The sequence below is a fragment of the Hyla sarda genome, unplaced genomic scaffold, assembly GCF_029499605.1.
Source record: "Hyla sarda isolate aHylSar1 unplaced genomic scaffold, aHylSar1.hap1 scaffold_270, whole genome shotgun sequence".
Taxonomy (NCBI): domain Eukaryota; kingdom Metazoa; phylum Chordata; class Amphibia; order Anura; family Hylidae; genus Hyla; species Hyla sarda.
In genome coordinates this window covers 200,191-227,625 of record NW_026609396.1, presented here as the reverse complement: position 1 = coordinate 227,625, position 27,435 = coordinate 200,191, and the positions used below count along the sequence as shown (strand labels likewise).

The 27,435-nt window shown below is 45.8% G+C and overlaps 9 non-coding genes and 1 pseudogene across 9 annotated transcripts; all 10 read left to right on the top strand.

The window, feature by feature from the left end:
- The first annotated feature begins 985 nt into the window (after positions 1 to 985).
- Positions 986 to 1,176, top strand: LOC130325023 (U2 spliceosomal RNA). The gene has a single exon (XR_008869908.1). It is a non-coding gene; the product is annotated as a U2 spliceosomal RNA (small nuclear RNA).
- Positions 1,177 to 3,271: 2,095 nt separating this feature from the next.
- Positions 3,272 to 3,489, top strand: LOC130325116 (U2 spliceosomal RNA; annotated as a pseudogene).
- A 5,389-nt stretch (positions 3,490 to 8,878) lies between these two features.
- Positions 8,879 to 9,064, top strand: LOC130325087 (U2 spliceosomal RNA). The gene has a single exon (XR_008869966.1). It is a non-coding gene; the product is annotated as a U2 spliceosomal RNA (small nuclear RNA).
- Positions 9,065 to 11,145: 2,081 nt separating this feature from the next.
- On the top strand, positions 11,146 to 11,336 carry LOC130325022 (U2 spliceosomal RNA). The gene has a single exon (XR_008869907.1). It is a non-coding gene; the product is annotated as a U2 spliceosomal RNA (small nuclear RNA).
- Positions 11,337 to 13,429: 2,093 nt separating this feature from the next.
- Positions 13,430 to 13,620, top strand: LOC130325009 (U2 spliceosomal RNA). The gene has a single exon (XR_008869895.1). It is a non-coding gene; the product is annotated as a U2 spliceosomal RNA (small nuclear RNA).
- A 2,093-nt stretch (positions 13,621 to 15,713) lies between these two features.
- On the top strand, positions 15,714 to 15,904 carry LOC130325021 (U2 spliceosomal RNA). The gene has a single exon (XR_008869906.1). It is a non-coding gene; the product is annotated as a U2 spliceosomal RNA (small nuclear RNA).
- Positions 15,905 to 17,996: 2,092 nt separating this feature from the next.
- LOC130325020 (U2 spliceosomal RNA) lies at positions 17,997 to 18,187 on the top strand. Its single transcript, XR_008869905.1, has one exon. It is a non-coding gene; the product is annotated as a U2 spliceosomal RNA (small nuclear RNA).
- Positions 18,188 to 20,812: 2,625 nt separating this feature from the next.
- On the top strand, positions 20,813 to 21,003 carry LOC130325018 (U2 spliceosomal RNA). Its single transcript, XR_008869904.1, has one exon. It is a non-coding gene; the product is annotated as a U2 spliceosomal RNA (small nuclear RNA).
- Positions 21,004 to 23,092: 2,089 nt separating this feature from the next.
- Positions 23,093 to 23,283, top strand: LOC130325017 (U2 spliceosomal RNA). Its single transcript, XR_008869903.1, has one exon. It is a non-coding gene; the product is annotated as a U2 spliceosomal RNA (small nuclear RNA).
- A 2,094-nt stretch (positions 23,284 to 25,377) lies between these two features.
- LOC130325016 (U2 spliceosomal RNA) lies at positions 25,378 to 25,568 on the top strand. The gene has a single exon (XR_008869902.1). It is a non-coding gene; the product is annotated as a U2 spliceosomal RNA (small nuclear RNA).
- Positions 25,569 to 27,435: the final 1,867 nt, after the last annotated feature.

The window sequence follows — 27,435 nt, the reverse complement described above, 5'->3', positions numbered from 1 at the left end:
AAAAAAAAGTAAGAGGAAGAGAAGGGAAAAAAAGGTGGAAATGGGTTTAAAAGTGATTTCGGCGGAGAAATATATATATATATATATATATATATATATATATATATATATATGCGCACACACACACATAGATATAAACGTATTCTCCGTTGAGATATTGCAGCCGCTGCTGTGTCCAGGCCCAGGAGCCTTAGCACTGTGCTGTGATGTCACTCAATACCACTGACATCACTAGGTGTAAACAACATCTCTCCTTTGCTGTGTATGTGACTATGGAGCTGTTTGGTGATGTCGTCTATTACGGCCTTCATAGAAGCAACAGGAGATTGTTGCATCCATCTTGAACCCTCAGAACTACAGTGCTATGATGTCACTCACTTCCACAGGCCTTGCAGAGTGTAAACAACAACAACCCAGCTTTGTTGTGTATGTAACCATAGGGATTTGTGATGTCACCTAGAACCTTCACAGCAGCGACAGCTTTATGAGGAGCATCAGCACTGCTCTGCCTGAGCAGAACCATCACCGCCATAGGTTGTCAAATAACCCGGATTTAACCCACACAGGTAAGTCCAATGGGGTGCAGGCATGTCCTCTATGCTTACAGCTTCCCGTGGGTGTTGGTTTGATACCGTTTGGGGACAGCCAAGGAGGCATCTGCAGGCAACAAAGGTAGGTGTGTGCTTGTGTGTGTGTTTCCTATGCAGATCCTAAGCCCAGTGTCACATGCAAGTAGGAGGAGTAAGAAGGGTTCCTGGCAAATCCGGGTTATGGATTGCATTTAAAAAGGCCCCGTGGGAGTGCAATGGGCCCCTGTCTTGCTGCTTAGCAATAATGGTATGGGTTTAGGTTCTGCTGTGTGTACTGGTGGTTGACTGCCCCCCAGCCCAGAGTGTGCATGGAAAATTGTCTGGCAGCCTCCCTGACAGCAAGCAGTGATAGTGCCCATGAAGGGGACCTTGTTGGGCCCGCCCCTTTCACGGTTATCGCTTCTCGGCCTTTTGGCTAAGATCAAGTGTAGTATCTGTTCTTATCAGTTTAATATCTGATACGTCCCCTATCTGGGGACCATATATTAAATGGATTTTTGAGAACGGGGGCCGATTTCGAAGCTTGCTTCCGTCGCCCTATGCATTGACCCGATATGGCAGTATCTTCGGGTACAGTGCACCACCCCCTTACAGGGTTAAAAAGAAAGATTCCTACTTTCATTGCTACCTGCTTGCTGGCTAGCCAGCTAGCCAGCCCTGTGGGCCTTGCTGCTGCTGCAGCCAAAAAACAAAAGGTGGTGCTTCTGCTGCTTCTGCTGCTTCTGCTGCTTCTGCTTGTGTCTGGCCCCTGTTGGAGCGTCCAGGCACAGGACTTCTGCTGCTGCTGACTAAATGGCCTCCTTAATTGGATCATTTGAGTAGCCAGCACACCTGTGCAGGTAGGGCATGACATGATAGGCAGCTGCCTTGATAGCGGGTGGGTGCTGAATGTTCCTAATTGACAAAATAAGATTAATGCTTATGAAGAAATATAAAATCTCATCCCTTCCCCAATATCGCGCCACACCCCTACCCCTTAATTCCCTGGTTGAACTTGATGGACATATGTCTTTTTTCGACCGTACTAACTATGTAACTATGTAACATAACATGGGGGGGGGGGGGGGTCTCCTGGCTGTTCACACAGGTGTGTCATTGCTGTACATTGACCATGCATTGCTTCTGTGGTATTGCAAAGGCAAAGACAAATGCTTCCAGCCATCCATTGCACTAATGGATTGGTCATCAGCTGGCTGTCTATGTCCCGCATCAATATAGACCAAAGTACAGAGGGTTAGGCTATGCTATTGTGCACCTACCTGATGCATCAGAAGGTGCGAGGCCCTTGCTAAATTCTGTGCACAGACTTTGAGATCTATGCTTTAGACTGTATCTAAACCTGCTCCAACATGGACTGACATTCTGGCCTACTTTCAGCCGATGCGACTTGTCTGTCGCTGAACAGTCGCTTTTTATGTATTCAGCACCTATGTATAATGTTGTAAAAATGCTCTAGAAGCTAAAGTCGCAGAAATGTCACACATATTTGGCCTGCAACTTTCTGTGCGACAAATTCAGACAGGAAAAATCAGTATAAATCCTTAGAAAATTATCCCCCAGTGTCTCCATCTGCTGGCAGTATTGAATAAGCATTGCTGCACTGATGGGGTATGCATTAGACGAAAAAAAAGAAGAAAAAGAAGAATAATACGCCCAGAAAAGAGGCGAAAAGGAGAAAAACGTAAAAAAACGTGAAAAAAAAGTAAGAGGAAGAGAAGGGAAAAAAAGGTGGAAATGGGTTTAAAAGTGATTTCGGCGGAGAAATATATATATATATATATATATATATATATATATATATATATATATGCGCACACACACACATAGATATAAACGTATTCTCCGTTGAGATATTGCAGCCGCTGCTGTGTCCAGGCCCAGGAGCCTTAGCACTGTGCTGTGATGTCACTCAATACCACTGACATCACTAGGTGTAAACAACATCTCTCCTTTGCTGTGTATGTGACTATGGAGCTGTTTGGTGATGTCGTCTATTACGGCCTTCATAGAAGCAACAGGAGATTGTTGCATCCATCTTGAACCCTCAGAACTACAGTGCTATGATGTCACTCACTTCCACAGGCCTTGCAGAGTGTAAACAACAACAACCCAGCTTTGTTGTGTATGTAACCATAGGGATTTGTGATGTCACCTAGAACCTTCACAGCAGCGACAGCTTTATGAGGAGCATCAGCACTGCTCTGCCTGAGCAGAACCATCACCGCCATAGGTTGTCAAATAACCCGGATTTAACCCACACAGGTAAGTCCAATGGGGTGCAGGCATGTCCTCTATGCTTACAGCTTCCCGTGGGTGTTGGTTTGATACCGTTTGGGGACAGCCAAGGAGGCATCTGCAGGCAACAAAGGTAGGTGTGTGCTTGTGTGTGTGTTTCCTATGCAGATCCTAAGCCCAGTGTCACATGCAAGTAGGAGGAGTAAGAAGGGTTCCTGGCAAATCCGGGTTATGGATTGCATTTAAAAAGGCCCCGTGGGAGTGCAATGGGCCCCTGTCTTGCTGCTTAGCAATAATGGTATGGGTTTAGGTTCTGCTGTGTGTACTGGTGGTTGACTGCCCCCCAGCCCAGAGTGTGCATGGAAAATTGTCTGGCAGCCTCCCTGACAGCAAGCAGTGATAGTGCCCATGAAGGGGACCTTGTTGGGCCCGCCCCTTTCACGGTTATCGCTTCTCGGCCTTTTGGCTAAGATCAAGTGTAGTATCTGCATTTGGTCTGGTCGGAAGGTGTCTGTGGTACCCCGCTTCTCGGCCTTGGGGGATTGTCTCTCCTTACGGAGGGACTTCACCCCCTTGCTGCTATTGGGGAGCGGGCTTAGTCCACGGACAACGGGTTGCGATCCCCCTGTCTCTGGGACCTTGTGTCTCAGAAGGCATTTTCGGTACGTTGAGCGTTACCTGTAGCTTCGGAAGCACCTAGGGTACCCCCGACCTCTGCCTTGGGTAAGGGTTCCGCTTTTATAGCGGGATTCCGAGCCCCTGCTGCTATTGGGGAAGGGGCTTAGTCCCTGGGTGTGGAAGATGCCGTTCTCCTGGGCTTTCCCCTCTGGGGAAATGTCGATGCGAAATACCATCCGCATAGAGGTGTCGGAGAGCCATCGTCAGTTGAAGAACCTCCGCTTCATTGCGGAGGTGATTCTTCTTGACTACTTCCGCCTCAATAGGGAGGACATCCTGTGTCTAAATGACCAGGAAAGCCGTGGCCTGTATACCGTCACCTTCACGGCCACGGCGTGTTGCGATAACATCTATGCAACCTTGTCTGGTGCGGACCAGAGGGACGATCGACTCGACGGTCTTTCGTTCCAGTTCCTCTATGGTGAGGAACATATACCGTTGGTGGTGGCTATGCACAGCCCTCATGTGACCACGGAGGATATAGCCACTTTTCTTCGGCGATACTGCGAAGAGGTGAGATTCGCAAACAAAATCTTGAACTCCGTGCGGTTCTGGAACGGCAAGAGGAAGTTCTGGGTCAAGCTCCGTAAGGATCCCGGTGGTATTGGGGGTCTTTGCCATCCGCCCCCAAATTTTGCCATCGGGAGAGTTCGGGGCTTCCTGTTCTATCCTCAAATGCCTATGTATTGCCGAAATTGCTTGAGGTTTGGCCACACCCAGGAGACCTGCGGCGCGGAGCGTGTGATTCGCTGCAATAGGTGTGGCCAAGAAGGTCACATAGCCTCAAGATGTAGCCATACGATAAGGTGCAACCTCTGCGGAGAGGAAAATCACGATTTTAATTCCTGTCCCCATAAAGCAAAAACTACGATGGGTGGGTCAAGGCTGGGCCCACCCAAAGAGGGGACAGGACAAAAGACGTCCTTTTTTAAGATGCCCAAACCCCAGATGGCAGGTACTGATGGGTCCAGGCCCAAGACCTCTGGTGCTCCATCGGGGGGCCCACCGGTGGTAGTGCTAGGGGGAGGCCATGGGGATTCCACGAAGCCCGGGCGGGTGATCGAGTTTACTGCCCGGGGAATTGAAAGACGTCGATCGACTTCCTACCTGGCTCAAGAGCCCGCCGAAACTTCTGAAGGGGGCTCACCTGTGGCGGGTGGCAGCCGACGGGCCTCGGTGGGGGCAAAAGTGGACCCAAAATTGCAGCATAAGCCAGGTACTGGCTTGGCCCAGGGTCACCCTGCTCCGGACGAAGAGGCCCCGGTGAAAGCCCGCCGGAAGGGGAGCCAGGTGGCCAGGTCTGAGCCCGGTCCTGTTACTCCGCCTATACAGGACAGGGCCAAGAAGACAAGTGGCGCCAAACCAGGGTTTGCTGCCCCGCCAGCAGTGGACCCGGTGGGTAAAACTGGCCATCGTCGATCGATGGGGAAGTTGGAGCAACAGTCCTCAGCAACGCTTGCTGGGGAACAAGCGATGAAAACTTCCCAAGGTAGCGGCAAAGGTTCCGGAAAAGAGGCCTCACAGGCCCCTGTGCAGCAGTTCCAGTCGTCAAATGATGAAAGAAGACGCAGATCCATCAGCCGGGGGCCAGAGATTACATCGAGTGAGAGCAACACAGAGGATATGGACAGCAGTGTGACATTTAAAAGACAAAGAGAAGAAGAAGAGGAAGACATTCAAAGGAAAGCGGCGTGCCGTAGTTCGGACGAGAGCGAGCTCAGGGTCGGGGCATCATCGATCTCAAGCTCCGACCCTCAGAACATCAAGGAGCTGATGACCCCGCAGGCGGGGGATGACGGTACGCAGCTTATTATTGACTTTGATTCTCCAAGCACGGACTCTCCATAAACTATGCCTATCCCTGTAAAAATTGCCTCACTCAATGTGAGGTCCTTAAAGAGCCCTGATCGCAGGGCTGCTTTATTTTCTTATCTAGAGACATGTGACTTTGACCTTTGCCTGCTACAAGAATGTGGAATCCCTAGTAAAATGGACTATAAAGACTTAAAAGAAGACTGGAAGCTGGGCCCATCCATATGGTCCGGTGCAAATGACTGTCGTTCTGTGGGTGTTGGGCTGCTCTGCCGAGGCCAGTCCTTTTCTATTCATACAGTAACTGAGATTGTGCCTGGCAGAGCTCTTTTAATTCATCTATATTTTAATGGACTTTTAATTCGTGTTTTAAATGTGTATGCCCCTCCTGATAAACAGGAGCGGGCAGAACTATTTGAAATTTTACCACTGTTTTGTGTTGGGTCTTCCCCCCTGCTGGTGGGAGGTGATTTTAACTGCATACGTGATGGGGAACACCGGCAGGGTGGGGATATTAATCGTAAAGACCGCACTTCTTACCTGCTTAAAAATTTTATTGATGATTTTAATTTGAAAGATTGCTGGAAGGATCTCTTGCCGGAGGACCCAGGCGCCACATGGTCCAATGGAAGAGTGAGCTCCAGAATCGATTTTATTTTTTCCTCTAGAGCTTTTAAACCCCTGAAATGCACGCTCGAGCAGAATATCTTCTCTGATCATAAGCTCCTCTTGGTGGGCCTGGAGCTAGAGGGGGAGCAAAAAGCAAAAAGGGGCCTCTGGAGATTAAACACCACACTCCTAGAGGACCCTGAGATAAAAGAGGAGTTTGTGCGGACCTACCAATGCTGGCAATCACAAAGAAAACCCCACGAGCCTATGCTGCACTGGTGGGAGGGCACCAAATCTAAAATCAGATTTTTTTTTATCAAAGCAGGTAAGAAGAAGGCAAAAATGGAAAAACAGTGGTTTTATGTTCTTAACATGCGTTTAAATGTACTTTTTAAATTGAAAGAAGCTGGTATGGATGTAGAAAATGATATTTTAAACCTTAAAACTGAAATAAAACATGCCATAGAAAAGAAAGGGAAACAAATCATTTTTAACTCACATGTGCAGCACCTGGAGGAGGGCGAGAAATGTTCCCGTTTCTTTTTTAAAAAAGTGATGAATAGGAGGGATATCATCCAAAACCTTGAGGGTGAATCCACTCCAAAAGGCATGTTAGATGCAGTTTTTAACTTCTACCAGCTTCTTTTTAATAAGAAAGATCTTAATCCATCCTTTTTAGAACATGTTCTTAATTCCCTTGATTTTAAGCTAGATGTTTTAGACCAGGAGGTTTTATCCCGTGATCTTAACTTAGATGAACTTTTATTTGTTTTTAAAAGTTTTTCTAGTGGGAAGGCCCCTGGGGAAGATGGTTTACCCATCGAATTTTATTTAGCTTTTTGGGATATTTTAAAGGATGATATGGTTTTATTGTATAAAGAAACTTTTATTGTTAATGAACTTCCCCCTTCCTGGAGGAGGGGGATTGTATCATTACTTTTTAAAAAGGGTGAAAAGGATATGCTAAAAAATTGGCGCCCCATCACACTTTTAAATGTCGATTATAAAGTTTTAGCCAAGTTATTAGCTGTCCGTTTTAAACCTTTTATTCATAAATTAATTCACCCAAATCAGGTTTGTGGGGTACCTGGAAGGTCTATAGCTGAATCCCTAAATATTTTAAGAGATGTTTTATGGTATTTTAAGGATAGAAATCAAACTGTAGCAATTTTATCCTTAGACTTTGAAAAAGCCTTTGATAGGGTCTCCCATGAATACCTGTTTTTAGTTCTTAAAAAGATGGCAGTGCCTGAAACGATTTTAAGCCGAATCATGCTTTTATACCGATCCTGTTTTAGTCAAGTCTCTGTTAATGGCTTTTTAACCAGCGGTGTTCCTCTTTTATCAGGTGTCAAACAGGGCTGCCCCCTGTCCCCACTCCTTTTTATTTGCGCAATCGAACCACTGATGGCCCTCCTCAGAAAAGACCGGGTAGTAAGAGGCGTACCGATACCTGGTGGAGGAGGGACCCATCTAAAGGTGTTGGGGTACATGGATGATGTCACCATACTGTGCCCGGACTCACCATCCATGAGGGGGGCATTGAGGAACACCAGCTATTTCTGCGAGGTCTCTGGTTTTAAGCTAAACACAGATAAATGTGACTGTTTTTATATTGGCTCCTGGGATTCATCCATCACCCCAGGAGTCACAATGCAACAGGATCAAATTAAAGTTTTAGGTATTGTTTTTAACCAGGTCAATGATGGGAGCCCTAACTGGGATTCAGCTATAGCTAAGATGGAGAAGAAGATTTTAATGTGGAATCTTAGAAACCTTACCATGGAGGGGAAGATTTTAATAATAAAGATGGTGTTACTCCCTATTATGCTATACATTGCCATGGTATTTCCTCCATCTATTTTATACATTAAAAAAGTAACTAGAATTGTTTTTTCTTTTTTATGGGGTTCAAAAATGGAGAAATTAAAGCGTGATTTTATGTACAAAAGTAAAAATAATGGCGGGAAAGATGTTCCTAACCTTTTTACTTTCTTTTACATAAAGTATTTCTGTTTCTGTTTTAAAATTATTAAATCCGATGGCATTTTTAGCTGCTTTTTAAGGTACGCTGCGGGCATGGTTTTTAAAAGATGGTTGCGCATCCCTCTGAACGCTCCGGTGCTTCTGTGTCCCCCAAAACATTATGTGGTGTTGGAAAAGACAGTCAGGCTCCTAGGTCTCCAAGATTTGGAGCCTGACATACTGGGGGACCAGAGAAAGGTATCAAAGGTCCTCAGGCGGAGTGAGGTTACCCTGGCAGTGTCCAATTTCACACAGGCAAGATCCAAAAAGGTATGGCGGAACGTGTACGGGAAGTTTCTGGCGAATGTACACAGGGATCTTGCCTGGGCAATCGTCCACCAGTGCCTCCCTACTCGTGAGTTCCAGCACAGGCGAGGACTGGTGGCGAGAGCCAAGTGCCCGAGAGATGGCTGCGGAGTGGACGAAACGGTGCTGCACATATTTTGGAACTGCCCTTTTGCACGGGAGCTTTGGAGGAAGGTAGGCCCACTTTTGAAGTGGGCCTGCGGCCTAAAAGATTTTAATCACGAATGTGTCTTTTACGGTCTTTTTAACTGCCCCAATTTTAAACAGCAGATGATCTGCTGGATGATTATTAATTGTTTTAAAAATGCCATCTGGAAAGTTAGGAACATCTTACTTTTTAAACATGATTTTATTGATGTTAAAAACTGTATAAAGCTGGCCCTGAGTGAGATGTACATCTATTACCTAAGAGACAAGAAACAGTTGGGGGCCAGCGAGGCAGCATCCATGTGGTGTCTGCCTCTATGGAACGAAGTAACAGTATAATCAGTTTTTATGACATTTGTATAATGTTTTATCCTGCCATTTTTATTTTTTCTCCTTTTATTACTGGTTTTATTATTTGTATTTTAAAACTTTTGTGAACCTTTTATTATTTTGCATTTTAAATTTTGTATGGTTTCTTATTTATTCAATAAAATTTTGTTGAAACCTTATCTGTTCTTATCAGTTTAATATCTGATACGTCCCCTATCTGGGGACCATATATTAAATGGATTTTTGAGAACGGGGGCCGTTTTCGAAGCTTGCTTCCGTCGCCCTATGCATTGACCCGATATGGCAGTATCTTCGGGTACAGTGCACCACCCCCTTACAGGGTTAAAAAGAAAGATTCCTACTTTCATTGCTACCTGCTTGCTGGCTAGCCAGCTAGCCAGCCCTGTGGGCCTTGCTGCTGCTGCAGCCAAAAAACAAAAGGTGGTGCTGCTGCTGCTTCTGCTGCTTCTGCTTCTGCTTGTGTCTGGCCGCTGTTGGAGCGTCCAGGCACAGGACTTCTGCTGCTGCTGACTAAATGGCCTCCTTAATTGGATCATTTGAGTAGCCAGCACACCTGTGCAGGTAGGGCATGACATGATAGGCAGCTGCCTTGATAGCGGGTGGGTGCTGAATGTTCCTAATTGACAAAATAAGATTAATGCTTATGAAGAAATATAAAATCTCATCCCTTCCCCAATATCGCGCCACACCCCTACCCCTTAATTCCCTGGTTGAACTTGATGGACATATGTCTTTTTTCGACCGTACTAACTATGTAACTATGTAACATAACATGGGGGGGGGGGGGGGTCTCCTGGCTGTTCACACAGGTGTGTCATTGCTGTACATTGACCATGCATTGCTTCTGTGGTATTGCAAAGGCAAAGACAAATGCTTCCAGCCATCCATTGCACTAATGGATTGGTCATCAGCTGGCTGTCTATGTCCCGCATCAATATAGACCAAAGTACAGAGGGTTAGGCTATGCTATTGTGCACCTACCTGATGCATCAGAAGGTGCGAGGCCCTTGCTAAATTCTGTGCACAGACTTTGAGATCTATACTTTAGACTGTATCTAAACCTGCTCCAACATGGACTGACATTCTGGCCTACTTTCAGCCGATGCGACTTGTCTGTCGCTGAACAGTCGCTTTTTATGTATTCAGCACCTATGTATAATGTTGTAAAAATGCTCTAGAAGCTAAAGTCGCAGAAATGTCACACATATTTGGCCTGCAACTTTCTGTGCGACAAATTCAGACAGGAAAAATCAGTATAAATCCTTAGAAAATTATCCCCCAGTGTCTCCATCTGCTGGCGGTATTGAATAAGCATTGCTGCACTGATGGGGTATGCATTAGACGAAAAAAAGAAGAAAAAGAAGAATAATACGCCCAGAAAAGAGGCGAAAAGGAGAAAAACGTAAAAAAACGTGAAAAAAAAGTAAGAGGAAGAGAAGGGAAAAAAAGGTGGAAATGGGTTTAAAAGTGATTTCGGCGGAGAAATATATATATATATATATATATATATATATATATATACGCGCACACACACACATATATAAACGTATTCTCCGTTGAGATATTGCAGCCGCTGCTGTGTCCAGGCCCAGGAGCCTTAGCACTGTGCTGTGATGTCACTCAATACCACTGACATCACTAGGTGTAAACAACATCTCTCCTTTGCTGTGTATGTGACTATGGAGCTGTTTGGTGATGTCGTCTATTATGGCCTTCATAGAAGCAACAGGAGATTGTTGCATCCATCTAGAACCCTCAGAACTACAGTGCTATGATGTCACTCACTTCCACAGGCCTTGCAGAGTGTAAACAACAACAACCCAGCTTTGTTGTGTATGTAACCATAGGGATTTGTGATGTCACCTAGAACCTTCACAGCAGCGACAGCTTTATGAGGAGCATCAGCACTGCTCTGCCTGAGCAGAACCATCACCGCCATAGGTTGTCAAATAACCCGGGTTTAACCCACACAGGTAAGTCCAATGGGGTGCAGGCATGTCCTCTATGCTTACAGCTTCCCGTGGGTGTTGGTTTGATACCGTTTGGGGACAGCCAAGGAGGCATCTGCAGGCAACAAAGGTAGGTGTGTGCTTGTGTGTGTGTTTCCTATGCAGATCCTAAGCCCAGTGTCACATGCAAGTAGGAGGAGTAAGAAGGGTTCCTGGCAAATCCGGGTTATGGATTGCATTTAAAAAGGCCCCGTGGGAGTGCAATGGGCCCCTGTCTTGCTGCTTAGCAATAATGGTATGGGTTTAGGTTCTGCTGTGTGTACTGGTGGTTGACTGCCCCCCAGCCCAGAGTGTGCATGGAAAATTGTCTGGCAGCCTCCCTGACAGCAAGCAGTGATAGTGCCCATGAAGGGCACCTTGTTGGGCCCGCCCCTTTCACGGTTATCGCTTCTCGGCCTTTTGGCTAAGATCAAGTGTAGTATCTGTTCTTATCAGTTTAATATCTGATACGTCCCCTATCTGGGGACCATATATTAAATGGATTTTTGAGAACGGGGGCCGATTTCGAAGCTTGCTTCCGTCGCCCTATGCATTGACCCGATATGGCAGTATCTTCGGGTACAGTGCACCACCCCCTTACAGGGTTAAAAAGAAAGATTCCTACTTTCATTGCTACCTGCTTGCTGGCTAGCCAGCTAGCCAGCTAGCCAGCCCTGTGGGCCTTGCTGCTGCTGCAGCCAAAAAACAAAAGGTGGTGCTGCTGCTGCTTCTGCTGCTTCTGCTTCTGCTTGTGTCTGGCCGCTGTTGGAGCGTCCAGGCACAGGACTTCTGCTGCTGCTGACTAAATGGCCTCCTTAATTGGATCATTTGAGTAGCCAGCACACCTGTGCAGGTAGGGCATGACATGATAGGCAGCTGCCTTGATAGCGGGTGGGTGCTGAATGTTCCTAATTGACAAAATAAGATTAATGCTTATGAAGAAATATAAAATCTCATCCCTTCCCCAATATCGCGCCACACCCCTACCCCTTAATTCCCTGGTTGAACTTGATGGACATATGTCTTTTTTCGACCGTACTAACTATGTAACTATGTAACATAACATGGGGGGGGGGGGGTCTCCTGGCTGTTCACACAGGTGTGTCATTGCTGTACATTGACCATGCATTGCTTCTGTGGTATTGCAAAGGCAAAGACAAATGCTTCCAGCCATCCATTGCACTAATGGATTGGTCATCAGCTGGCTGTCTATGTCCCGCATCAATATAGACCAAAGTACAGAGGGTTAGGCTATGCTATTGTGCACCTACCTGATGCATCAGAAGGTGCGAGGCCCTTGCTAAATTCTGTGCACAGACTTTGAGATCTATACTTTAGACTGTATCTAAACCTGCTCCAACATGGACTGACATTCTGGCCTACTTTCAGCCGATGCGACTTGTCTGTCGCTGAACAGTCGCTTTTTATGTATTCAGCACCTATGTATAATGTTGTAAAAATGCTCTAGAAGCTAAAGTCGCAGAAATGTCACACATATTTGGCCTGCAACTTTCTGTGCGACAAATTCAGACAGGAAAAATCAGTATAAATCCTTAGAAAATTATCCCCCAGTGTCTCCATCTGCTGGCGGTATTGAATAAGCATTGCTGCACTGATGGGGTATGCATTAGACGAAAAAAAGAAGAAAAAGAAGAATAATACGCCCAGAAAAGAGGCGAAAAGGAGAAAAACGTAAAAAAACGTGAAAAAAAAGTAAGAGGAAGAGAAGGGAAAAAAAGGTGGAAATGGGTTTAAAAGTGATTTCGGCGGAGAAATATATATATATATATATATATATATATATATATATATATATACGCGCACACACACACATATATAAACGTATTCTCCGTTGAGATATTGCAGCCGCTGCTGTGTCCAGGCCCAGGAGCCTTAGCACTGTGCTGTGATGTCACTCAATACCACTGACATCACTAGGTGTAAACAACATCTCTCCTTTGCTGTGTATGTGACTATGGAGCTGTTTGGTGATGTCGTCTATTATGGCCTTCATAGAAGCAACAGGAGATTGTTGCATCCATCTAGAACCCTCAGAACTACAGTGCTATGATGTCACTCACTTCCACAGGCCTTGCAGAGTGTAAACAACAACAACCCAGCTTTGTTGTGTATGTAACCATAGGGATTTGTGATGTCACCTAGAACCTTCACAGCAGCGACAGCTTTATGAGGAGCATCAGCACTGCTCTGCCTGAGCAGAACCATCACCGCCATAGGTTGTCAAATAACCCGGGTTTAACCCACACAGGTAAGTCCAATGGGGTGCAGGCATGTCCTCTATGCTTACAGCTTCCCGTGGGTGTTGGTTTGATACCGTTTGGGGACAGCCAAGGAGGCATCTGCAGGCAACAAAGGTAGGTGTGTGCTTGTGTGTGTGTTTCCTATGCAGATCCTAAGCCCAGTGTCACATGCAAGTAGGAGGAGTAAGAAGGGTTCCTGGCAAATCCGGGTTATGGATTGCATTTAAAAAGGCCCCGTGGGAGTGCAATGGGCCCCTGTCTTGCTGCTTAGCAATAATGGTATGGGTTTAGGTTCTGCTGTGTGTACTGGTGGTTGACTGCCCCCCAGCCCAGAGTGTGCATGGAAAATTGTCTGGCAGCCTCCCTGACAGCAAGCAGTGATAGTGCCCATGAAGGGCACCTTGTTGGGCCCGCCCCTTTCACGGTTATCGCTTCTCGGCCTTTTGGCTAAGATCAAGTGTAGTATCTGTTCTTATCAGTTTAATATCTGATACGTCCCCTATCTGGGGACCATATATTAAATGGATTTTTGAGAACGGGGGCCGTTTTCGAAGCTTGCTTCCGTCGCCCTATGCATTGACCCGATATGGCAGTATCTTCGGGTACAGTGCACCACCCCCTTACAGGGTTAAAAAGAAAGATTCCTACTTTCATTGCTACCTGCTTGCTGGCTAGCCAGCTAGCCAGCCCTGTGGGCCTTGCTGCTGCTGCAGCCAAAAAACAAAAGGTGGTGCTGCTGCTGCTTCTGCTGCTTCTGCTTCTGCTTGTGTCTGGCCGCTGTTGGAGCGTCCAGGCACAGGACTTCTGCTGCTGCTGACTAAATGGCCTCCTTAATTGGATCATTTGAGTAGCCAGCACACCTGTGCAGGTAGGGCATGACATGATAGGCAGCTGCCTTGATAGCGGGTGGGTGCTGAATGTTCCTAATTGACAAAATAAGATTAATGCTTATGAAGAAATATAAAATCTCATCCCTTCCCCAATACCGCGCCACACCCCTACCCCTTAATTCCCTGGTTGAACTTGATGGACATATGTCTTTTTTCGACCGTACTAACTATGTAACTATGTAACATAACATGGGGGGGGGGGGTCTCCTGGCTGTTCACACAGGTGTGTCATTGCTGTACATTGACCATGCATTGCTTCTGTGGTATTGCAAAGGCAAAGACAAATGCTTCCAGCCATCCATTGCACTAATGGATTGGTCATCAGCTGGCTGTCTATGTCCCGCATCAATATAGACCAAAGTACAGAGGGTTAGGCTATGCTATTGTGCACCTACCTGATGCATCAGAAGGTGCGAGGCCCTTGCTAAATTCTGTGCACAGACTTTGAGATCTATACTTTAGACTGTATCTAAACCTGCTCCAACATGGACTGACATTCTGGCCTACTTTCAGCCGATGCGACTTGTCTGTCGCTGAACAGTCGCTTTTTATGTATTCAGCACCTATGTATAATGTTGTAAAAATGCTCTAGAAGCTAAAGTCGCAGAAATGTCACACATATTTGGCCTGCAACTTTCTGTGCGACAAATTCAGACAGGAAAAATCAGTATAAATCCTTAGAAAATTATCCCCCAGTGTCTCCATCTGCTGGCGGTATTGAATAAGCATTGCTGCACTGATGGGGTATGCATTAGACGAAAAAAAAGAAGAAAAAGAAGAATAATACACCCAGAAAAGAGGCGAAAAGGAGAAAAACGTAAAAAAACGTGAAAAAAAAGTAAGAGGAAGAGAAGGGAAAAAAAGGTGGAAATGGGTTTAAAAGTGATTTCGGCGGAGAAATATATATATATATATATATATATATATATATATATATATATATATATACGCGCACACACACACATATATATAAACGTATTCTCCGTTGAGATATTGCAGCCGCTGCTGTGTCCAGGCCCAGGAGCCTTAGCACTGTGCTGTGATGTCACTCAATACCACTGACATCACTAGGTGTAAACAACATCTCTCCTTTGCTGTGTATGTGACTATGGAGCTGTTTGGTGATGTCGTCTATTATGGCCTTCATAGAAGCAACAGGAGATTGTTGCATCCATCTAGAACCCTCAGAACTACAGTGCTATGATGTCACTCACTTCCACAGGCCTTGCAGAGTGTAAACAACAACAACCCAGCTTTGTTGTGTATGTAACCATAGGGATTTGTGATGTCACCTAGAACCTTCACAGCAGCGACAGCTTTATGAGGAGCATCAGCACTGCTCTGCCTGAGCAGAACCATCACCGCCATAGGTTGTCAAATAACCCGGGTTTAACCCACACAGGTAAGTCCAATGGGGTGCAGGCATGTCCTCTATGCTTACAGCTTCCCGTGGGTGTTGGTTTGATACCGTTTGGGGACAGCCAAGGAGGCATCTGCAGGCAACAAAGGTAGGTGTGTGCTTGTGTGTGTGTTTCCTATGCAGATCCTAAGCCCAGTGTCACATGCAAGTAGGAGGAGTAAGAAGGGTTCCTGGCAAATCCGGGTTATGGATTGCATTTAAAAAGGCCCCGTGGGAGTGCAATGGGCCCCTGTCTTGCTGCTTAGCAATAATGGTATGGGTTTAGGTTCTGCTGTGTGTACTGGTGGTTGACTGCCCCCCAGCCCAGAGTGTGCATGGAAAATTGTCTGGCAGCCTCCCTGACAGCAAGCAGTGATAGTGCCCATGAAGGGCACCTTGTTGGGCCCGCCCCTTTCACGGTTATCGCTTCTCGGCCTTTTGGCTAAGATCAAGTGTAGTATCTGTTCTTATCAGTTTAATATCTGATACGTCCCCTATCTGGGGACCATATATTAAATGGATTTTTGAGAACGGGGGCCGATTTCGAAGCTTGCTTCCGTCGCCCTATGCATTGACCCGATATGGCAGTATCTTCGGGTACAGTGCACCACCCCCTTACAGGGTTAAAAAGAAAGATTCCTACTTTCATTGCTACCTGCTTGCTGGCTAGCCAGCTAGCCAGCCCTGTGGGCCTTGCTGCTGCTGCAGCCAAAAAACAAAAGGTGGTGCTGCTGCTGCTTCTGCTGCTTCTGCTTCTGCTTGTGTCTGGCCGCTGTTGGAGCGTCCAGGCACAGGACTTCTGCTGCTGCTGACTAAATGGCCTCCTTAATTGGATCATTTGAGTAGCCAGCACACCTGTGCAGGTAGGGCATGACATGATAGGCAGCTGCCTTGATAGCGGGTGGGTGCTGAATGTTCCTAATTGACAAAATAAGATTAATGCTTATGAAGAAATATAAAATCTCATCCCTTCCCCAAAATCGCGCCACACCCCTACCCCTTAATTCCCTGGTTGAACTTGATGGACATATGTCTTTTTTCGACCGTACTAACTATGTAACTATGTAACATAACATGGGGGGGGGGGGGTCTCCTGGCTGTTCACACAGGTGTGTCATTGCTGTACATTGACCATGCATTGCTTCTGTGGTATTGCAAAGGCAAAGACAAATGCTTCCAGCCATCCATTGCACTAATGGATTGGTCATCAGCTGGCTGTCTATGTCCCGCATCAATATAGACCAAAGTACAGAGGGTTAGGCTATGCTATTGTGCACCTACCTGATGCATCAGAAGGTGCGAGGCCCTTGCTAAATTCTGTGCACAAACTTTGAGATCTATACTTTAGACTGTATCTAAACCTGCTCCAACATGGACTGACATTCTGGCCTACTTTCAGCCGATGCGACTTGTCTGTCGCTGAACAGTCGCTTTTTATGTATTCAGCACCTATGTATAATGTTGTAAAAATGCTCTAGAAGCTAAAGTCGCAGAAATGTCACACATATTTGGCCTGCAACTTTCTGTGCGACAAATTCAGACAGGAAAAATCAGTATAAATCCTTAGAAAATTATCCCCCAGTGTCTCCATCTGCTGGCGGTATTGAATAAGCATTGCTGCACTGATGGGGTATGCATTAGACGAAAAAAAAGAAGAAAAAGAAGAATAATACGCCCAGAAAAGAGGCGAAAAGGAGAAAAACGTAAAAAAACGTGAAAAAAAAGTAAGAGGAAGAGAAGGGAAAAAAAGGTGGAAATGGGTTTAAAAGTGATTTCGGCGGAGAAATATATATATATATATATATATATATATATATATATATATATATATATACGCGCACACACACACATATATAAACGTATTCTCCGTTGAGATATTGCAGCCGCTGCTGTGTCCAGGCCCAGGAGCCTTAGCACTGTGCTGTGATGTCACTCAATACCACTGACATCACTAGGTGTAAACAACATCTCTCCTTTGCTGTGTATGTGACTATGGAGCTGTTTGGTGATGTCGTCTATTATGGCCTTCATAGAAGCAACAGGAGATTGTTGCATCCATCTAGAACCCTCAGAACTACAGTGCTATGATGTCACTCACTTCCACAGGCCTTGCAGAGTGTAAACAACAACAACCCAGCTTTGTTGTGTATGTAACCATAGGGATTTGTGATGTCACCTAGAACCTTCACAGCAGCGACAGCTTTATGAGGAGCATCAGCACTGCTCTGCCTGAGCAGAACCATCACCGCCATAGGTTGTCAAATAACCCGGGTTTAACCCACACAGGTAAGTCCAATGGGGTGCAGGCATGTCCTCTATGCTTACAGCTTCCCGTGGGTGTTGGTTTGATACCGTTTGGGGACAGCCAAGGAGGCATCTGCAGGCAACAAAGGTAGGTGTGTGCTTGTGTGTGTGTTTCCTATGCAGATCCTAAGCCCAGTGTCACATGCAAGTAGGAGGAGTAAGAAGGGTTCCTGGCAAATCCGGGTTATGGATTGCATTTAAAAAGGCCCCGTGGGAGTGCAATGGGCCCCTGTCTTGCTGCTTAGCAATAATGGTATGGGTTTAGGTTCTGCTGTGTGTACTGGTGGTTGACTGCCCCCCAGCCCAGAGTGTGCATGGAAAATTGTCTGGCAGCCTCCCTGACAGCAAGCAGTGATAGTGCCCATGAAGGGCACCTTGTTGGGCCCGCCCCTTTCACGGTTATCGCTTCTCGGCCTTTTGGCTAAGATCAAGTGTAGTATCTGTTCTTATCAGTTTAATATCTGATACGTCCCCTATCTGGGGACCATATATTAAATGGATTTTTGAGAACGGGGGCCGATTTCGAAGCTTGCTTCCGTCGCCCTATGCATTGACCCGATATGGCAGTATCTTCGGGTACAGTGCACCACCCCCTTACAGGGTTAAAAAGAAAGATTCCTACTTTCATTGCTACCTGCTTGCTGGCTAGCCAGCTAGCCAGCCCTGTGGGCCTTGCTGCTGCTGCAGCCAAAAAACAAAAGGTGGTGCTGCTGCTGCTTCTGCTGCTTCTGCTTCTGCTTGTGTCTGGCCGCTGTTGGAGCGTCCAGGCACAGGACTTCTGCTGCTGCTGACTAAATGGCCTCCTTAATTGGATCATTTGAGTAGCCAGCACACCTGTGCAGGTAGGGCATGACATGATAGGCAGCTGCCTTGATAGCGGGTGGGTGCTGAATGTTCCTAATTGACAAAATAAGATTAATGCTTATGAAGAAATATAAAATCTCATCCCTTCCCCAATATCGCGCCACACCCCTACCCCTTAATTCCCTGGTTGAACTTGATGGACATATGTCTTTTTTCGACCGTACTAACTATGTAACTATGTAACATAACATGGGGGGGGGGGTCTCCTGGCTGTTCACACAGGTGTGTCATTGCTGTACATTGACCATGCATTGCTTCTGTGGTATTGCAAAGGCAAAGACAAATGCTTCCAGCCATCCATTGCACTAATGGATTGGTCATCAGCTGGCTGTCTATGTCCCGCATCAATATAGACCAAAGTACAGAGGGTTAGGCTATGCTATTGTGCACCTACCTGATGCATCAGAAGGTGCGAGGCCCTTGCTAAATTCTGTGCACAGACTTTGAGATCTATACTTTAGACTGTATCTAAACCTGCTCCAACATGGACTGACATTCTGGCCTACTTTCAGCCGATGCGACTTGTCTGTCGCTGAACAGTCGCTTTTTATGTATTCAGCACCTATGTATAATGTTGTAAAAATGCTCTAGAAGCTAAAGTCGCAGAAATGTCACACATATTTGGCCTGCAACTTTCTGTGCGACAAATTCAGACAGGAAAAATCAGTATAAATCCTTAGAAAATTATCCCCCAGTGTCTCCATCTGCTGGCGGTATTGAATAAGCATTGCTGCACTGATGGGGTATGCATTAGACGAAAAAAAAGAAGAAAAAGAAGAATAATACGCCCAGAAAAGAGGCGAAAAGGAGAAAAACGTAAAAAAACGTGAAAAAAAAGTAAGAGGAAGAGAAGGGAAAAAAAGGTGGAAATGGGTTTAAAAGTGATTTCGGCGGAGAAATATATATATATATATATATATATATAAAGCAAAATCATCGGTAGTTGCAGTATCTTGTAATACCTTTTTTATTGGACTAACAAGATTTTGTAGAGACAAGCTTTCGGGATTCCTCCCTTTATCAAGTCATAAGCATTTCTGAGCTCACAAGGAGAAAACACAGGTTCTATCTCACAAAATATGCAAGGGGTTAAAACAACATTAGTGGAGAATGGACATTAAGTTGGGCCATAAATTGTATAGCAATAGGACGATAGATACAGATATCTGTATCTATCGTCCTATTGCTATACAATTTATGGCCCAACTTAATGTCCATTCTCAAATAATGTTGTTTTAACCCCTTGCATATTTTGTGAGATAGAACCTGTGTTTTCTCCTTGTGAGCTCAGAAATGCTTATGACTTGATAAAGGGAGGAATCCCGAAAGCTTGTCTCTACAAAATCTTGTTAGTCCAATAAAAAAGGTATTACAAGATACTGCAACTACCGATGATTTTGCTTTTTGCATCACTGGACTAATACGGCTACTCCTAACTAATCTATATATATATATATATATATATATATATATATATATACGCGCACACACACACATATATATAAACGTATTCTCCGTTGAGATATTGCAGCCGCTGCTGTGTCCAGGCCCAGGAGCCTTAGCACTGTGCTGTGATGTCACTCAATACCACTGACATCACTAGGTGTAAACAACATCTCTCCTTTGCTGTGTATGTGACTATGGAGCTGTTTGGTGATGTCGTCTTTTATGGCCTTCATAGAAGCAACAGGAGATTGTTGCATCCATCTAGAACCCTCAGAACTACAGTGCTATGATGTCACTCACTTCCACAGGCCTTGCAGAGTGTAAACAACAACAACCCAGCTTTGTTGTGTATGTAACCATAGGGATTTGTGATGTCACCTAGAACCTTCACAGCAGTGACAGCTTTATGAGGAGCATCAGCACTGCTCTGCCTGAGCAGAACCATCACCGCCATAGGTTGTCAAATAACCCGGGTTTAACCCACACAGGTAAGTCCAATGGGGTGCAGGCATGTCCTCTATGCTTACAGCTTCCCGTGGGTGTTGGTTTGATACCGTTTGGGGACAGCCAAGGAGGCATCTGCAGGCAACAAAGGTAGGTGTGTGCTTGTGTGTGTGTTTCCTATGCAGATCCTAAGCCCAGTGTCACATGCAAGTAGGAGGAGTAAGAAGGGTTCCTGGCAAATCCGGGTTATGGATTGCATTTAAAAAGGCCCCGTGGGAGTGCAATGGGCCCCTGTCTTGCTGCTTAGCAATAATGGTATGGGTTTAGGTTCTGCTGTGTGTACTGGTGGTTGACTGCCCCCCAGCCCAGAGTGTGCATGGAAAATTGTCTGGCAGCCTCCCTGACAGCAAGCAGTGATAGTGCCCATGAAGGGCACCTTGTTGGGCCCGCCCCTTTCACGGTTATCGCTTCTCGGCCTTTTGGCTAAGATCAAGTGTAGTATCTGTTCTTATCAGTTTAATATCTGATACGTCCCCTATCTGGGGACCATATATTAAATGGATTTTTGAGAACGGGGGCCGATTTCGAAGCTTGCTTCCGTCGCCCTATGCATTGACCCGATATGGCAGTATCTTCGGGTACAGTGCACCACCCCCTTACAGGGTTAAAAAGAAAGATTCCTACTTTCATTGCTACCTGCTTGCTGGCTAGCCAGCTAGCCGGGCCTTGCTGCTGCTGCAGCCAAAAAACAAAAGGTGGTGCTGCTGCTGCTTCTGCTGCTTCTGCTTCTGCTTGTGTCTGGCCGCTGTTGGAGCGTCCAGGCACAGGACTTCTGCTGCTGCTGACTAAATGGCCTCCTTAATTGGATCATTTGAGTAGCCAGCACACCTGTGCAGGTAGGGCATGACATGATAGGCAGCTGCCTTGATAGCGGGTGGGTGCTGAATGTTCCTAATTGACAAAATAAGATTAATGCTTATGAAGAAATATAAAATCTCATCCCTTCCCCAATATCGCGCCACACCCCTACCCCTTAATTCCCTGGTTGAACTTGATGGACATATGTCTTTTTTCGACCGTACTAACTATGTAACTATGTAACATAACATGGGGGGGGGGGGGTCTCCTGGCTGTTCACACAGGTGTGTCATTGCTGTACATTGACCATGCATTGCTTCTGTGGTATTGCAAAGGCAAAGACAAATGCTTCCAGCCATCCATTGCACTAATGGATTGGTCATCAGCTGGCTGTCTATGTCCCACATCAATATAGACCAAAGTACAGAGGGTTAGGCTATGCTATTGTGCACCTACCTGATGCATCAGAAGGTGCGAGGCCCTTGCTAAATTCTGTGCACAGACTTTGAGATCTATACTTTAGACTGTATCTAAACCTGCTCCAACATGGACTGACATTCTGGCCTACTTTCAGCCGATGCGACTTGTCTGTCGCTGAACAGTCGCTTTTTATGTATTCAGCACCTATGTATAATGTTGTAAAAATGCTCTAGAAGCTAAAGTCGCAGAAATGTCACACATATTTGGCCTGCAACTTTCTGTGCGACAAATTCAGACAGGAAAAATCAGTATAAATCCTTAGAAAATTATCCCCCAGTGTCTCCATCTGCTGGCGGTATTGAATAAGCATTGCTGCACTGATGGGGTATGCATTAGACGAAAAAAAAAGAAGAAAAAGAAGAATAATACGCCCAGAAAAGAGGCGAAAAGGAGAAAAACGTAAAAAAACGTGAAAAAAAAGTAAGAGGAAGAGAAGGGAAAAAAAGGTGGAAATGGGTTTAAAAGTGATTTCGGCGGAGAAATATATATATATATATATATATATATATATATATATATATATATATATACGCGCACACACACACATATATATAAACGTATTCTCCGTTGAGATATTGCAGCCGCTGCTGTGTCCAGGCCCAGGAGCCTTAGCACTGTGCTGTGATGTCACTCAATACCACTGACATCACTAGGTGTAAACAACATCTCTCCTTTGCTGTGTATGTGACTATGGAGCTGTTTGGTGATGTCGTCTATTATGGCCTTCATAGAAGCAACAGGAGATTGTTGCATCCATCTAGAACCCTCAGAACTACAGTGCTATGATGTCACTCACTTCCACAGGCCTTGCAGAGTGTAAACAACAACAACCCAGCTTTGTTGTGTATGTAACCATAGGGATTTGTGATGTCACCTAGAACCTTCACAGCAGCGACAGCTTTATGAGGAGCATCAGCACTGCTCTGCCTGAGCAGAACCATCACCGCCATAGGTTGTCAAATAACCCGGGTTTAACCCACACAGGTAAGTCCAATGGGGTGCAGGCATGTCCTCTATGCTTACAGCTTCCCGTGGGTGTTGGTTTGATACCGTTTGGGGACAGCCAAGGAGGCATCTGCAGGCAACAAAGGTAGGTGTGTGCTTGTGTGTGTGTGTTTCCTATGCAGATCCTAAGCCCAGTGTCACATGCAAGTAGGAGGAGTAAGAAGGGTTCCTGGCAAATCCGGGTTATGGATTGCATTTAAAAAGGCCCCGTGGGAGTGCAATGGGCCCCTGTCTTGCTGCTTAGCAATAATGGTATGGGTTTAGGTTCTGCTGTGTGTACTGGTGGTTGACTGCCCCCCAGCCCAGAGTGTGCATGGAAAATTGTCTGGCAGCCTCCCTGACAGCAAGCAGTGATAGTGCCCATGAAGGGCACCTTGTTGGGCCCGCCCCTTTCACGGTTATCGCTTCTCGGCCTTTTGGCTAAGATCAAGTGTAGTATCTGTTCTTATCAGTTTAATATCTGATACGTCCCCTATCTGGGGACCATATATTAAATGGATTTTTGAGAACGGGGGCCGATTTCGAAGCTTGCTTCCGTCGCCCTATGCATTGACCCGATATGGCAGTATCTTCGGGTACAGTGCACCACCCCCTTACAGGGTTAAAAAGAAAGATTCCTACTTTCATTGCTACCTGCTTGCTGGCTAGCCAGCTAGCCAGCCCTGTGGGCCTTGCTGCTGCTGCTGCAGCCAAAAAACAAAAGGTGGTGCTGCTGCTGCTTCTGCTGCTTCTGCTTCTGCTTGTGTCTGGCCGCTGTTGGAGCGTCCAGGCACAGGACTTCTGCTGCTGCTGACTAAATGGCCTCCTTAATTGGATCATTTGAGTAGCCAGCACACCTGTGCAGGTAGGGCATGACATGATAGGCAGCTGCCTTGATAGCGGGTGGGTGCTGAATGTTCCTAATTGACAAAATAAGATTAATGCTTATGAAGAAATATAAAATCTCATCCCTTCCCCAATATCGCGCCACACCCCTACCCCTTAATTCCCTGGTTGAACTTGATGGACATATGTCTTTTTTCGACCGTACTAACTATGTAACTATGTAACATAACATGGGGGGGGGGGGGGTCTCCTGGCTGTTCACACAGGTGTGTCATTGCTGTACATTGACCATGCATTGCTTCTGTGGTATTGCAAAGGCAAAGACAAATGCTTCCAGCCATCCATTGCACTAATGGATTGGTCATCAGCTGGCTGTCTATGTCCCGCATCAATATAGACCAAAGTACAGAGGGTTAGGCTATGCTATTGTGCACCTACCTGATGCATCAGAAGGTGCGAGGCCCTTGCTAAATTCTGTGCACAGACTTTGAGATCTATACTTTAGACTGTATCTAAACCTGCTCCAACATGGACTGACATTCTGGCCTACTTTCAGCCGATGCGACTTGTCTGTCGCTGAACAGTCGCTTTTTATGTATTCAGCACCTATGTATAATGTTGTAAAAATGCTCTAGAAGCTAAAGTCGCAGAAATGTCACACATATTTGGCCTGCAACTTTCTGTGCGACAAATTCAGACAGGAAAAATCAGTATAAATCCTTAGAAAATTATCCCCCAGTGTCTCCATCTGCTGGCGGTATTGAATAAGCATTGCTGCACTGATGGGGTATGCATTAGACGAAAAAAAAGAAGAAAAAGAAGAATAATACGCCCAGAAAAGAGGCGAAAAGGAGAAAAACGTAAAAAAACGTGAAAAAAAAGTAAGAGGAAGAGAAGGGAAAAAAAGGTGGAAATGGGTTTAAAAGTGATTTCGGCGGAGAAATATATATATATATATATATATATATATATATATATATATATATACGCGCACACACACACATATATATAAACGTATTCTCCGTTGAGATATTGCAGCCGCTGCTGTGTCCAGGCCCAGGAGCCTTAGCACTGTGCTGTGATGTCACTCAATACCACTGACATCACTAGGTGTAAACAACATCTCTCCTTTGCTGTGTATGTGACTATGGAGCTGTTTGGTGATGTCGTCTATTATGGCCTTCATAGAAGCAACAGGAGATTGTTGCATCCATCTAGAACCCTCAGAACTACAGTGCTATGATGTCACTCACTTCCACAGGCCTTGCAGAGTGTAAGCAACAACAACCCAGCTTTGTTGTGTATGTAACCATAGGGATTTGTGATGTCACCTAGAACCTTCACAGCAGCGACAGCTTTATGAGGAGCATCAGCACTGCTCTGCCTGAGCAGAACCATCACCGCCATAGGTTGTCAAATAACCCGGGTTTAACCCACACAGGTAAGTCCAATGGGGTGCAGGCATGTCCTCTATGCTTACAGCTTCCCGTGGGTGTTGGTTTGATACCGTTTGGGGACAGCCAAGGAGGCATCTGCAGGCAACAAAGGTAGGTGTGTGCTTGTGTGTGTGTTTCCTATGCAGATCCTAAGCCCAGTGTCACATGCAAGTAGGAGGAGTAAGAAGGGTTCCTGGCAAATCCGGGTTATGGATTGCATTTAAAAAGGCCCCGTGGGAGTGCAATGGGCCCCTGTCTTGCTGCTTAGCAATAATGGTATGGGTTTAGGTTCTGCTGTGTGTACTGGTGGTTGACTGCCCCCCAGCCCAGAGTGTGCATGGAAAATTGTCTGGCAGCCTCCCTGACAGCAAGCAGTGATAGTGCCCATGAAGGGCACCTTGTTGGGCCCGCCCCTTTCACGGTTATCGCTTCTCGGCCTTTTGGCTAAGATCAAGTGTAGTATCTGTTCTTATCAGTTTAATATCTGATACGTCCCCTATCTGGGGACCATATATTAAATGGATTTTTGAGAACGGGGGCCGATTTCGAAGCTTGCTTCCGTCGCCCTATGCATTGACCCGATATGGCAGTATCTTCGGGTACAGTGCACCACCCCCTTACAGGGTTAAAAAGAAAGATTCCTACTTTCATTGCTACCTGCTTGCTGGCTAGCCAGCTAGCCAGCCCTGTGGGCCTTGCTGCTGCTGCAGCCAAAAAACAAAAGGTGGTGCTGCTGCTGCTTCTGCTGCTTCTGCTTCTGCTTGTGTCTGGCCACTGTTGGAGCGTCCAGGCACAGGACTTCTGCTGCTGCTGACTAAATGGCCTCCTTAATTGGATCATTTGAGTAGCCAGCACACCTGTGCAGGTAGGGCATGACATGATAGGCAGCTGCCTTGATAGCGGGTGGGTGCTGAATGTTCCTAATTGACAAAATAAGATTAATGCTTATGAAGAAATATAAAATCTCATCCCTTCCCCAATATCGCGCCACACCCCTACCCCTTAATTCCCTGGTTGAACTTGATGGACATATGTCTTTTTTCGACCGTACTAACTATGTAACTATGTAACATAACATGGGGGGGGGGGGGGGGTCTCCTGGCTGTTCACACAGGTGTGTCATTGCTGTACATTGACCATGCATTGCTTCTGTGGTATTGCAAAGGCAAAGACAAATGCTTCCAGCCATCCATTGCACTAATGGATTGGTCATCAGCTGGCTGTCTATGTCCCGCATCAATATAGACCAAAGTACAGAGGGTTAGGCTATGCTATTGTGCACCTACCTGATGCATCAGAAGGTGCGAGGCCCTTGCTAAATTCTGTGCACAGACTTTGAGATCTATACTTTAGACTGTATCTAAACCTGCTCCAACATGGACTGACATTCTGGCCTACTTTCAGCCGATGCGACTTGTCTGTCGCTGAACAGTCGCTTTTTATGTATTCAGCACCTATGTATAATGTTGTAAAAATGCTCTAGAAGCTAAAGTCGCAGAAATGTCACACATATTTGGCCTGCAACTTTCTGTGCGACAAATTCAGACAGGAAAAATCAGTATAAATCCTTAGAAAATTATCCCCCAGTGTCTCCATCTGCTGGCGGTATTGAATAAGCATTGCTGCACTGATGGGGTATGCATTAGACGAAAAAAAAGAAGAAAAAGAAGAATAATACGCCCAGAAAAGAGGCGAAAAGGAGAAAAACGTAAAAAAACGTGAAAAAAAAGTAAGAGGAAGAGAAGGGAAAAAAAGGTGGAAATGGGTTTAAAAGTGATTTCGGCGGAGAAATATATATATATATATATATATATATATATATACGCGCACACACACACATATATATAAACGTATTCTCCGTTGAGATATTGCAGCCGCTGCTGTGTCCAGGCCCAGGAGCCTTAGCACTGTGCTGTGATGTCACTCAATACCACTGACATCACTAGGTGTAAACAACATCTCTCCTTTGCTGTGTATGTGACTATGGAGCTGTTTGGTGATGTCGTCTATTATGGCCTTCATAGAAGCAACAGGAGATTGTTGCATCCATCTAGAACCCTCAGAACTACAGTGCTATGATGTCACTCACTTCCACAGGCCTTGCAGAGTGTAAACAACAACAACCCAGCTTTGTTGTGTATGTAACCATAGGGATTTGTGATGTCACCTAGAACCTTCACAGCAGCGACAGCTTTATGAGGAGCATCAGCACTGCTCTGCCTGAGCAGAACCATCACCGCCATAGGTTGTCAAATAACCCGGGTTTAACCCACACAGGTAAGTCCAATGGGGTGCAGGCATGTCCTCTATGCTTACAGCTTCCCGTGGGTGTTGGTTTGATACCGTTTGGGGACAGCCAAGGAGGCATCTGCAGGCAACAAAGGTAGGTGTGTGCTTGTGTGTGTGTTTCCTATGCAGATCCTAAGCCCAGTGTCACATGCAAGTAGGAGGAGTAAGAAGGGTTCCTGGCAAATCCGGGTTA